Genomic DNA, 13,971 nt, shown 5'->3' on the forward strand with positions numbered 1-13,971 from the left:
CGCCGGCAGCCATATCTGTCCAAAGCGTAATGCTCTCAGTGTAACTGATGTGAAGGAGGGATAATCTTGGGATGTCTTGTCTGTAATGAAGTGGAATGTGTTAACTACTGTTTGTTTCGTCTGACAATTAGAAATGAACCCTGGCTCAGGGTATTGAATGTTCCTGAATGTTTAGAAAAAAATCAGTGTTAATCTGAAGAATGAAACTCAAGGGTATTTGCATTTTAACCCGTTTGCATGTCATTTCAAATCTAATAATCCAGGGGTTTTGAAAGCCTGACACTGGGCCCTGGCAACTCAGTGTACATTACAATATAACATATTTTTTAAACAGGTATAGCTCTGTAAAATTTATTTTTAATTCAAGACACTTAATAATTTTACTATATTCTATGAAGCTCTGAAGTTTGTAGGTGTTCAAATAATAAGATAAAAACTACCAGCCCACGTGGAGGACAGCACTCACCTTAAAGAAACCCAAACACCATCAGTGTAGCAGCTGCCCTCAGCAATGTCTGAATCTATATATGTCTATATATATATGGATATATATGTGTGTATATTTATATATATATATATATATATATATATGTGTGTGTGTGTGTGTGTGTATACATATATATATATATATATATACATACATATACATATATGTGTGTGTGTGTGTGTGTGTGGGTGTGTGTGTGTGTGTGTGTTTGTGTGTGAGTCTGGGTCACATTCACTCCTGGCCCTGACAAAGCCCTCTCTCCTCCCCTGAAAACAACATCAGGTTACGTAATTGGGACACTGGTGGACTTGTCAAGGCAGATTAGAGAAAATCGGCAGCTATTTCTGAACCAGTCACTTGGATTGTTTATCTCAGCAGAGTGAAGGGTAAAACGTGACAGGACAGCAGAAATGAGAAATCAGAGAGGAGCACAGACTGATTGGAAGAGTAGGTGCTCTAATGTGAGAGATGGAGGAAGGATAATCTGAACTTTATTTTTCCCATAATGCAACAAATAGCATCTTTTTGTCATACCCACCATGCCTGGTAATCACTTAAATTTTTTGAACTCCACACCCCAAATTTATGATGCAGGCTTTGTGTTATAATTTTGTAGGCTACAAAGCTAAAATGAGGTGACCCAGATTATATTACCATGACATCATCAGGGTTATTTTCTAAAACTTGACAAAGCACCTCTAGAGCTATAGTTGTGAGGACACTTTTTGAAATAAGGCATTCCCGAGGCCCGTACTCTAACCACAACTATCACAACTAAATGCCTAACCCCAACCCTTACCCTAAATCTTACCTAAACCTGATTCTAACTCGAACCCTAAAACCAAGTAGGAACCCTCAGACAGCCCTTTGAAGTTGTGAAGACCGGCCAAATTGTCCTCACATTGATTGTGTTGATATCTGTATTAAATCATCCACTAAACGGCCATAGAGAGGTTTTTGCATATTATTCATACAATTAATTTGTATTACCGTAAAACATATTCCAAAGCATACCAGTTATTTAGATTAATGAATACACTTTCCCTACCTTTTTATATCGATAAGATGTGTAAATGAAGTGTCATTATTGTTCATCAAAGTCATCAAACAGCAGGAAATATGCAAGTTGTTTGTTTTACTCTTTCTTTGTATTTTTTTTTATCTCTTCTCAAGGCTTTTCCAATCAGCCACCTTAAATTTCAGGCCCCATCACATCCACTGGATTTTGCAGGAGCAGAGGGTTAGTGTTATATGCTGTTTATCAATCATCTGCCATGCACTCAGGTAGCCCTGTGAAGGGCCTGCTTGGAAGCAATGCAATTAACATGTTCCTGGGTTCAAATGGAATGACATATCCTCCATTAACAAGGGCCCTTTAGCCTTTTCTTTGTGCTACAGGATGCTGAGGGGTTTTTATGGAGACAAGAAAGCATTTAAGCAAGACAAATCACTGAAGGGGGTTGATGAGCTATAGAGAGCACCCAACAACTCTGCTCTCAGCTCCAAGCTCGTTGGTTCCTCCTGAAGAAGGCTAATTGATTTCCTAAAACAGCTGCTCATTGTAGTTTTAATCAAACGTTACTCAAGCAGGAAGAAATAGTGCATTATTTGGGAACTATGTTAGGTGGATTAATCCATATTTGATGCCCTAGTGAGTATTTGGGGCAGCAGGACGGTGTTTGTGGGACAGAGTCAAAATAAACTACAGTATTTGTGTTCGTGGTAATGAAGGAACATGTCACCCAGTGCAACAGTGTGGCTCACTGATGCGTTTTTATGTCAAACATTGTCTGGTGCAAGTTTCAAATGTGAGGATTTGCAGATTTTTTTTTCTGTGTCAGTCAATTTGATCTGAGAATTTGTGATGGGCATTTTATAGAGTAAATGCTCAATTAATCAGCAGGTTAAAGAGGAAATTAATTTTTAAGTAAAGGCCTAACATCAAGATCTAAGCTATAAGAGGGAGTGCCAGTAACAAACTGGGGAGAATCACTTTTTCTGGTCATGAAAACACTCATTATTGAAAGTCACAGACAACTTCTTGGTTTCACTGCTGCCCCCTCAAACTGCCCCATAAAGTTATGTTTCCTAAAGATCAAAGATGTCCGCCACAAGCTTGTTGAGCTAGTTCAGTAGGAGTGATGCTGCTCTGCAGTGCTTGAAGAGGCTCTTCAAGTCTGCTAAAAGTACGACTTTGAAAAACAAATATGTGTAAGTAGAGCCTGATTTTTGCATCCAACTGAATATTTTTATTTTCTGTTAAACCTGTGTGTGCATCTTGCTGAGCAGAGGTGGGAAAGCCTTCTCTATCTCTGCAGCTTTGATTGTACATAGTGGATGTCAAAGGAGACTGAGTCAAACCTCTCCTCTCACTGCTTACTCCTTCAATCCTCCTGCAAGCACATTCAAATAAACTTATCACAGTGCATTGATATGTTTGAAAATAAAATATCAATGTATGTTGAAATAATTAATTTACATTAAATGAATCTTCCCTTTACCTACTTTAATGTAGCATGGCCTGAGATAGCTGGAATGCCTTTTGCACAGCATGGTAAAAGGGGAATGATCAAATTTGAAAAGTTTTTACAATGTGTTTAAATGTTAAAATTTGGTTCGGTTGAGGTTGTGAAATTGTTGTGTTGCCCAGGGAGTGTGGACTACACCAGACGAGGTTTTGGATTTATGCTCTCAAGAGGTAGTTTAAGAGTAAAAAAATTTTAAAAAAGAGTGGAATAACAAACATTTATCACATAAAGGCCTGTCACTAATGAGGACCAGGCAAAAAACATTTAGAATTAGTGGAACTACTTGTACTGTATATTCAGCAAAATGTAGATTTAGCACTTATTCTAGTCGTACAATCACGACTTCATGTTATACATGTCATACAGTGAAGTGTTCAAACAATGAAGGGGTCTGAATACTTTTTGACCGTAGGGTTCACTCACCACAGTTGTGTTGTGGAGCTTCAGTTACCATGTTGCTATGCCAGTTGTTAAAGAGCAGCATTGCTCCTGTCCTGCGTGATGAAACGTTGGCTCGGCCGACCCCACAGCTGTCGGCTCTCCTTCAGTTTTTCTTACTCTTGCTTCCTCTTGTTCTGGCAGTCTTGTTTGTATTCCTCACATTGATTTCATCTCAGCTCTCGTGCCCTTGGCTTCATGCTTGTCTCCCACACCTTGCTGTCACCCGTCTCGTTGTTCCCCAGCATTAATGCAAGGCTCTCAGTATCTCTGATTTGTCTTTCCGTCTCTGCAAAACATCCCACTCTGTGGATTTCTATGTCTTTTCATGTGATGCCTGTTACACTCTCCCTATATCTTCTCTATTCATTCAGACAACCATGGGCTTGGTTGATATCGCTTTTGTCATCCCTCCCAACAAAGATCATGATTTCATCCCTGTCTGCCTGTCTCTGTTAGCAAGATGTCTCAGAAAGTTACGGTTTCTCTTTTTGACAGAAAGACTGTTTTTGTTCACTAATTTATTTCAGTAGCTTGTACTGTTTTTCCAAACACTGTTAAGCTACTGTTAATGAAACTCAACCCAGTTTTAAAAAAAAAAAAGTTCAACATAAAAGCTTAATAATTCCTCTTAAAGCCTCTTAATTCTGATCACTTCTACTTTTTTTGTTCCCAATTGGTTAAGCCGTCTCCAATTAACTGGTCATTAGTTTCGAAATTTCTATGGCACACACAAACACACACACACACACACACACACACACACACACACACACACACACACACACACACACACACACACATACACACAGACCATCCTTTTAGTGATCTCACGTTGCCCTTGATGATAGAAGGGAGACATACTCCTTTCCAATCAGCCTGTGTTGACTGGACCCAGCTCTCTTCCCTCCTCCACTGCATCCTCTGTGTGTCCTCCCCTGATTTCTGCAGGGAAGTCCATTGTTCTGGTCACCATGCTGGCTAGCTTCAGCGTGATCAGCTGGTCGCCGGTGTAAACAATGTGACTGTTGAATTGCAGTGCAATGGTAGCATTGCTGAATGATAGCATTCAAAAAGGTAGCTTAATGAAAGAAGAAATTCCACTGTGAAAAAAAAAGACCAGACATCTATCTACTGGTATGTTTAGTGAGGGCACAGCTTAAATAAGTTATTAATAACATTTTTAACAAGTTTGACAGCAGAAGAAATCTAAAAAGTTGGAAAATAAGAAAATGAACAGGAGCAACTACAACAGGCTGCAAGCATGTCGGCGCATGTGCACAAATAAATAAATTGTGTAAATTTTGAAATTTTAAATTTTAAAATTTAAAATTTAAATTTAAAATATGTTTGTGTACACAAACATATTACTTACTGTATGATAAAACTGCCTAAAAATATATATTTCACATTTTATGTTGTGTGTTTTTATTGCTTATGCAATGTTCTTTGGCATTTTTCTCTCTATGTTAATATCGTTTACCTTGTGAACAGTCACCAGTTTAGGCCTCTGGCTGGATGGCATTGGTTTATTATTCTCATTATTCTCATTACAGATTCATGTTTTGCTGACAAATGAAACACCTTCATAACTTATCTCTAAATTTTAGTGTGTAGATGTAATGCTAGACTGAGTAGGTTTGTATGAAATTACAAACTTACTCTTACTGAAAATAATGAAAGATAAATAGAATTGGAACTGCTTTAGTTAGTGTGTGAAGTTGCAGCAGAGCTCTTCCTTGCACCCATCCTACTGGCAGCTGGCTGACATGATTGTGTCATGAGTAAAGAATGCTGGACTCTTGCCACTGTGGCAACCACAGCTTAACTGGGACAAAAGGACTTCTGGGGATGCATTTTCCCCTCCAAATCCCCCAGTGCACAGACGTGACAATGCATTTTCAGCCTTTATCACTGCATATGCAAACACCTCCTCCTTCATTGTGTTCATTGCTGACTTCAACCAGTGTAGAGAGGGTTATATGAGATCCTTTCATCAGTCACTTCTCAGAGAGCTCATAAGAAGGTGTAGATAAACAGCAGCTGCTAATCTGCTAATACACTCAGGTGACAGTGAGTCATGAAACAGAGACACAAAAGCCTTCAATATGGAAGCCCCAAGGGGAGCAACCAGAGCATGTGCCTGAATGAAAATGAGTCGGCCACCCTCAAAACTTCCTGTCCCAGCTCACTTCTTCCTGCCTCTTCTCTTTCTTTTCTCCCTCCTCTTCTCTCTTTCTCTCTCTCCTCACCATCTTAAAGTGAATAAAAGAACAAAGCAGCGTTTGACAGTATGACAGAAAGATGACATCACCACAGTAGCGTCATGTGACTGGCCATAGAGTGCCAAATAGGGCCGACAGAGCCAGCTTAGCCCAGGCACTGGGACACTGACATACACACAAACATAAACACAAACGCATACTTTCATTGCCAGTGACATACAGAAAGGAGGAAGACAATCAGTTGAATTTAAAAGGACTTTCTTGGGAGCGCACACACTCCCTCTGACGAAGGAAATAAGGGTTGAATGCACTTGGACATGTAAAATGCCTGATTTTTTTTGTGACTAAGCTACTCACAAACACACACGTACGCACACACATACACGCACACACACGCACTCCCTGTGTTTTCATTCTGACTCAGCCTGGCTCCCTGCAGCCTTGATCCTCATCATGAAAGGATAATTCATAAAGATTAAGAGATTAAAAGGTGTTAACCCCACCTCTTGTCCCCCCCTACACTTCAGCAACAACGGCCTCCAACTTTAGTTGTCTTGTTGCCATGGAGACAGATGCGGCGTGGCTCTCACCCAGCCAGTGCCTGGCATTGGCAGTAGAGTTCAGTGCAGCATGCGCTAGCTCCAATTAGAGAGAATGAGGCGGTTGAGTGTGTGTTTTGTGCACATATGAGCTTTTTAGATGCTTTGTGAGCGTGTGTTTGGTCAGGCTGAGTGCTCCGTTGAAGCAGGTGCTGCGGTGCTGCTGGTGTAGCACTGGGTGGTTGAATGTATTGGTGAAGCAAAATGAATGAGCATTATGGGAGAAGGAGATCAGCTCTTGCTGACTTGTAGTAAGGAGTTTGCCATGAATGATAATTTTATTTTCTTAACAGCTGCCTAATGGGCAAAGAGCTGCAAGTAATAGCGGTGATGGGGGTCATCTTTGTTGGTCTGCATTATGTGGAAATCCTGACTTTAAAATTATAAATGCTGAAAAAGATTATTTTGAAGGTGAAAATGCTGTTCTGCACCTTTTTTCCCCATTAAAGTATAACAACAGAATCATGTTATAATAACCACTCTGCTGCTCTGAGTTTATCTTGCTACTATCAACAAAAAGATTTCAGATGAAACGTCTTTCAGATGTTTTGCATTAAAAACCTATTATTATTAAACCTAATGTTTTATTACTGCTATTTTTGAGATTTTTGTACCAAAAGTTTTGGGAGCTCTAATTCAGCGTGCAGATACTGTCCATTTTCTCCTTCACTGAATCTGTTATTCTGCACCCAGCCTAAATCATGCATGGGTTACTGAATGGGCCTACTGGGCACAGGCTCAAGAGGCTCAAAATGACTACAAAGAGACAAAAAATGACCACAGACACCAAACAACTAAAAAGAGACACAAGATGCAAAAATGACCAAAAAGGGACACAAAACAAGCACAAAAAGACACAAAACAACCTCACAGAGATTCAAAAAGCACTCACAGAGATGAAAAAATCAACCGCACAGACACAAAACGAGTACAAAGAGAAACAAATGACATCACTGAGATACAAAAAGAATTCAGAGACAAAAAACGACCACATTGCATTATGGGGAATTGTTAGGGACAAAGCAGTCAAGGATAAGCAGGCACAGGTCTACTTTTCAAAAAAATCGTTTTTATTTCACCCAAGAACATGCCAAAAATACAGATGTATGAAAATAAGCAAGTTTAGTAAATAACTGGGCTGTTAAAAGAGGTCAACGGAACTCTACTCAAAAACACTTCTAACAGAACAAGACGTTCACTCAACTAGCTGACTTTGAGACAAGAGGGAGACATATATACTGGCTTAACGGCGCATTAGAAACCAAAGGGGAAAAGAACATAGACAAATGTGTGATATCTGTCTGGACACAGCACAAGACATGCAAGCCCCTGGGACTGTGAATAATGACGGCCAGGGCCCCACTATGAAGCGAATACACCGTCTGTACCTTATGCTGCTGTAGAAGAACTGACAGATTAATCTCTGAGTTGGCTGGCTGTTGCCAAGTCTGTTTTTCTGTTTGTCTGCTCAGTCTTCTGCTGTACGGCTCACACACACACACACACACACACACACACACACACACACACACACACACACACACACACACACACACACACACGTACCACAGTGACATGGATCTGCAGGGCCTCGAAGCGATACAACAAAGCCTGTTAATCATTCATGCTCCCTTGACTGTGGCGTCCACACACACACACTGATTCTCACACACACACACCCAGAGCAGAGCAGTGTGTGTGTTTGTGTGTGCGTGCTGGAATTCGGCATTTTTCCTCCAATGTATACTAGGAAAGGGGTGAGCTTTAACAATGCTTGCAATTGTGTGTGTGTGTGTGTGTGTGTGTGTGTGTGTGTGTGTGTGTGTGTGTGTGTGTGTGTGTGTGTGTGCTTTCAGATACTACTCTATATGTCTTCCTGGGGCCTATTGCATGTAATTATAGGTGCCTTTTATTGATTTGTGGCTCTAATAATGCTTTGTGTGTTATATATTACCCCACCCCTGACAGTCAAGGTGGGAAAACCCTCCTGCATTGCTGAGCTGGCTGTGTGAATGTCTTTTGATGGAAATGACCTCATTATTGTGATCATCACCAGAAATACAGAGGAAGAACGGCAGTAGAAATCAAATTGTTGTGGCCAAATGCTAGTTTCAGTCTGAGAGAGGTGGGTATAGATGGCTACAGCAAAAACTTGAAAGGTATAGAAAACATGGTCAGAATCATGAATTGTCTATTATTAATTGTTTAATTGCTCCTTAGGTTGTATTAGTTTTACTTTTTAGTCTAAGTGTTTTGAACAACTATGAACCAAGAAAGGTTTCTTATTGTGGAATTCTGGCCTATAATGTGTGATTAACAGGCTCTTTAATTACCCCATTAGGCCTTAGAGAATAGAGACTTTCGGACTTCTGAATTTCTTCATAAAAAAAAAAATTGTAAGCAACTAATTCCAAGTGGCAATAAAATGATATCACAGCATCACAGCAGGAACTGGCACATGCTAAATCAGACATTCAATTGTTCCCCTTTCCCTCCTGATGCAAAGGTCAAATTCTTCTCAGGGCCTTCTAGTAGTTTTTGGAGGTTTGTGTATACATGCTTAGCCTTGGCTGTTGATAAGATGGTGTCACTGCATGGAGGCAGTCCCCATGTAAGCATTTCTAGATTTCCATAGTTTTTCAGTTTTTCAAGAGAAAGGACTAAGGAAGAAGAACTGGTTGGTTGTGCAAATGTATGTATGGTTAACCGCCCAACCAGAAAATTGTCAGCAATTTTGATAACCAATTAATTTTTAAAATAATATGTCAAGCAAAAAATGACAAATATTTGCTGGTTACAGCATGTGACATGTGAGATTTTGTTTGTTTTATCGATTTTAGATCATTGTATAATAATTGTAGATAATTTGGAAATAAAACAGGTTATTTTGTATTCTAACTCAAGGGTTTAAGTGTGTGTGTGTGTGTGTGTGTGCTTTCAGATACTACTCTATATGTCTTCCTGGGGCCTATTGCATGTAATTATAGGTGCCTTTTATTGATTTGTGGCTCTAATAATGCTTTGTGTGTTATATATTACCCCACCCCTAACAGTCAAGGTGGGAAAACCCTCCTGCATTGCTGAGCTGGCTGTGTGAATGTCTTTTGATGGAAATGACCTCATTATTGTGATCATCACCAGAAATACAGAGGAAGAACGGCAGTAGAAATCAAATTGTTGTGGCCAAATGCTAGTTTCAGTCTGAGAGAGGTGGGTATAGATGGCTACAGCAAAAACTTGAAAGGTATAGAAAACATGGTCAGAATCATGAATTGTCTATTATTAATTGTTTAATTGCTCCTTAGGTTGTATTAGTTTTACTTTTTAGTTTAAGTGTTTTGAACAACTATGAACCAAGAAAGGTTTCTTATTGTGGAATTCTGGCCTATAATGTGTGATTAACAGGCTCTTTAATTACCCCATTAGGCCTTAGAGAATAGAGACTTTCGGACTTCTGAATTTCTTCATAAAAAAAAAAATTGTAAGCAACTAATTCCAAGTGGCAATAAAATGATATCACAGCATCACAGCAGGAACTGGCACATGCTAAATCAGACATTCAATTGTTCCCCTTTCCCTCCTGATGCAAAGGTCAAATTCTTCTCAGGGCCTTCTAGTAGTTTTTGGAGGTTTGTGTATACATGCTTAGCCTTGGCTGTTGATAAGATGGTGTCACTGCATGGAGGCAGTCCCCATGTAAGCATTTCTAGATTTCCCTAGTTTTTCAGTTTTTCAAGAGAAAGGACTAAGGAAGAAGAACTGGTTGGTTGTGCAAATGTATGTATGGTTAACCGCCCCACCAGAAAATTGTCAGCAATTTTGATAACCAATTAATTTTTAAAATAATATGTCAAGCAAAAAATGACAAATATTTGCTGGTTACAGCATGTGACATGTGAGATTTTGTTTGTTTTATCGATTTTAGATCATTGTATAATAATTGTAGATAGTTTGGAAATAAAACAGGTTATTTTGTATTCTAACTCAAGGGTTTAAGTGTATGGTGTATGTGTGGTTTCTTGGTTGCTTAATTAGATGTCATTACCCACTGAATGTTGACCTTGTGTCCCCAGCCTGGTTGGACAGCACAAACCTCAACATGCATAGAAAACTGAATCATGAAAATCAGTTAAAATTGCTTTTTGACTTATGTGTGCACATATTTGGAAAACAGCTCCTTTTCTCCTTCTAATGACTGTTTGGTCTTGTTTTTGCTTGTTCAGTAGATATGAGCAGACTGTCAAATGGTGTCATCCTTTCTACGTCCAGTGATGGTCCTATTGGAACTGACTTCAAACTCTCAACTTAAAATACCCTCAGAAATTCTCTGTGCAATACATCTATGCACGTTTTTCTGTTGATTTTTTTTTACATAAAAAAAACATTTAATTTAATTTCAACTATGCTAGAACATCCAAGCAGGATGGCAAGGTAATGTCCTGGATGTTGGTTCAACTTTCATATTGGAACTATTTTTGATCCATTACTGGACATCTTGAAGGGACGTTCAGACAACGGTCATACAATTTCTCAGTGTTTAACTGGGTACTAGATTATTATGTATACTTTGGTGAACAATGGTTGTTATTGTTGCAAGGCTTTGCTCTGTTTGATACCATCAATGAATTTGTGTGTTAGTTTTTTTTTTGGTGTGTGTGTGTGTGTGTTTGTGTGTGGTTCTGTGTGTGTGTGTGTATGACTACATTAGAGAGTGAAGATCATGGATCCAGAGCTCACGTGGAACAAATCAAGTACACAAAGCAAAAATGACTCTTTTATACCACGGACAATAAAAAAACACATGTTGTTATTACAGATCTAATGAATGCTCACAGTAACAGGGTTAATTGGGTTAATTATGAATGGTGGCATGTATTATGTTACTGATATCAAGGCTGTCTGTTTGTCTTGTGTTGAGTTTAGTGCTGTTGGGTTTAATTAATATCGTCTTGATTATTATTTATGAGATACAAAATCAGAATTTGGGCAAACAGGATTAAAATCTTCACAAAAACCTCACAAAAAAATATGAATGGAAAAAAGACATCAGATTAAATTGAATTTGCTCAGCTCAGGTAGTGAAATCCCAGTGGGAATTGAGGGTGGTAATGGATGTATCATAATAAAAATGAAACTGGCTAAAGAAGTCGATCCCCTGCATCAATGCAGCATCCTAGAGGGTAATTAGGTTTGGGATTTACACTGACTCACTAATATAATTGCTTTTGTTGCTTTACTCAGTTCCAGAAAGGTCAAATCTTTTTTAATTGGCCTTTCAGTTTTGTATATCATGGTGCTTTTCTCATTTTCACCACATTACCATCTGTGTGATTAATTAGCCTATTCATTCCAGGCATTGAGTGGAATGAATTGTCCATACATGCTGTTTGGATGTGGGGGTATTAAAAACCTCAGCTTTACTGTCTCAGCTTTACGTTACTGCATCTGCTAAGTGAGAATGGAGTCCGAGCCAAGCCAACTATGGGAAAATGACCCCAAAACACAAGGGTCATTATACCCATAAGGTTTATGGGTATGAGAATGAGAATGAGAATGAGTTTTCCATACCTTTAAAGTTTGGGGATAACAATGAACAGAGCTGGCTCCAGTTATGGTAATAGCAAAGAGTTGTGTTGTCAGGTGTAATATTAATAAGAAATAAAAATCCGAATGTGATGTTTTATGTTCATCTAAGGTTAGAGACTTTCAATAAGTTAATTATCCTCGAAAGTAATGTTATAGCCAAGTCGGTCAGCTGTCTTTTTTGGGGAAAACCCAAAACATTAATTACACTGTACTTGAGTAAACCTAGAAAGTACATGTTTTCTTTCAGAACTGTGATTGTTGAAGGGCAGATTATGCTACAGTTAAATCTCTATTCAAACTGGCCATTAAGGTCAGTAGTGCAGTGCTAATTACTGCACATTTAAACAGATAGTCACTGAGGTGGTTGAAGAATCATAGATGAGAAAGTGTGACAGGAAGAGCAGAATGATGAGTGAGAAGGAAACTGCAGAGTCAAGAGATTTAATAAATGTAGAGTTACATAATACTGACTAAGAGGTGTGTGTGTGTGTATATCTGTCATTAAGATCAGCAGTATGGAGAAAAACCACTCAGTGCTGTCTCTGTGTTTGCAGTTTGTGTAAGATAAAGCAACACACCTACACCTGGACACAGTGTGCACATCTCAGTGTATTTTATTTATTTGCACATTACTGCACAATAATACATTTTATTTTTTACAATATAAGAGAAAATTTGGCTCACCATTTTGGATGTGTATACATGGCCAGCACTGGCAGGATTAGAGATTAATTTCTACCATTTTTTGTGTTCAAAATTGCTCTCAAAACTGTATAACCACACGTTGGATATAGATATTTATCGAGCAGTGTTAAAAGTTTAAAGAGCCCTGGTTTTCCTTGGGAGTCTTGTTTGTGGAAGAGAACTGATTAAGGTTTCTAATCTTTAGCCTGGTGACTCCGATCACAACAGCAGAGATGCCCTCGCACGGATTAGCCTACTCTCTATATACTCTCACAGTCCATCCATCAACAGATAGATTATCTTATTTGTGTTCTGGTGTAATCAAGACATTTACAGTAGACAATGTTGACCTATTTACCATAAAGACATTTACAGTGTCTTGAAGAGGAATGCTATCATTTTCACATACCAAGATCACTGTAATAGTCTCAGGCAGTACTAATCACCTTGTGAAAACAGTTGTATAATTTTTCTCTTCTTTTCGTAGAAGAGAGTTACTGGTATTGCACGGCAAGCGAGAGGTCGGGTTTCCACTCCGCAGGCACACCTCTCTATGTGTCTCATTCAATTGACCACATGGCAACTGACGCTGACTTGAACGGGCCTCTAATGTTCTCTCTAAGTAATTATTTTACAAGTAAATATAGCCAAAATCACAACACAGCCTTTGTCTTTAACTTATGCGTATGGTGATTTTGTCAGACGAGGTTGTGGTTATGAAATCAGGATTTTAGCAGAACAGCAGCTTTGAAATGGCTTGGAAGCTACTGTTGGTTAACAGGTAGTCTTAATGGGCTGCGTATCAGTCACTATTTCATACCTGTTCTGTTGTCTAAAAAAAGAAACAGAAAAACATGTCAATGAGAACAGCATTATTGGGAATTTGGCTACATTATATTATACTACTGTATATGTGAGCACAGAGAGTAGGAGAGAAGCAAACAGGTGAATGGCAATTGAGCTTCATTGAAGCTCTCCTTTTTTTCTATAGAGTGAACTATTTAAATTCAATACTCTTGTTCTTTATGGCCGGACCATTCTGTCAAATAGAAATATTTTAGATGTCTCTTGCATCATTTTAGACGCATTTTTCCCTGAATTCATATATTTAGTATCTTTGGAAACCTTGGGATGTCTTCTCAAATTTAAAATTGAGCTCTGTGTGTTTGAACTAAGTTGGGCTGTACAACATAAGTTTATAATGACTGTGGGACAGATGGGTTACTGAGGTTCTTAATCAAAGATACACAAGCAAGCACAAATGCCCACCTTTCCATTCATGCAGTTTGTCGCATAACATTATAGATGTGAGCTTTAATATGTCTGTGGTCTCTGTTTGCTTGGAAAACATCTGGAATATGACTGTGATCTAAATAAAGCATAAGTGATTTGCTGCTCCTGGAAGTGTTTGTTGCTGTGGAAAT

At 38.8% G+C, this 13,971-nt stretch overlaps 1 protein-coding gene across 6 annotated transcripts in view; it reads left to right on the plus strand.

The window, feature by feature from the left end:
• dennd5b (DENN/MADD domain containing 5B) overlaps positions 1–13,971 on the plus strand; it is a 104,754-nt gene that overhangs the window by 18,191 nt on the left and 72,592 nt on the right. The gene's annotated exons all lie outside the window — the stretch shown is intronic.

This window comes from Xiphias gladius, chromosome 2, assembly GCF_016859285.1.
Source record: "Xiphias gladius isolate SHS-SW01 ecotype Sanya breed wild chromosome 2, ASM1685928v1, whole genome shotgun sequence".
NCBI classification, from domain to species: Eukaryota; Metazoa; Chordata; class Actinopteri; order Istiophoriformes; family Xiphiidae; genus Xiphias; species Xiphias gladius.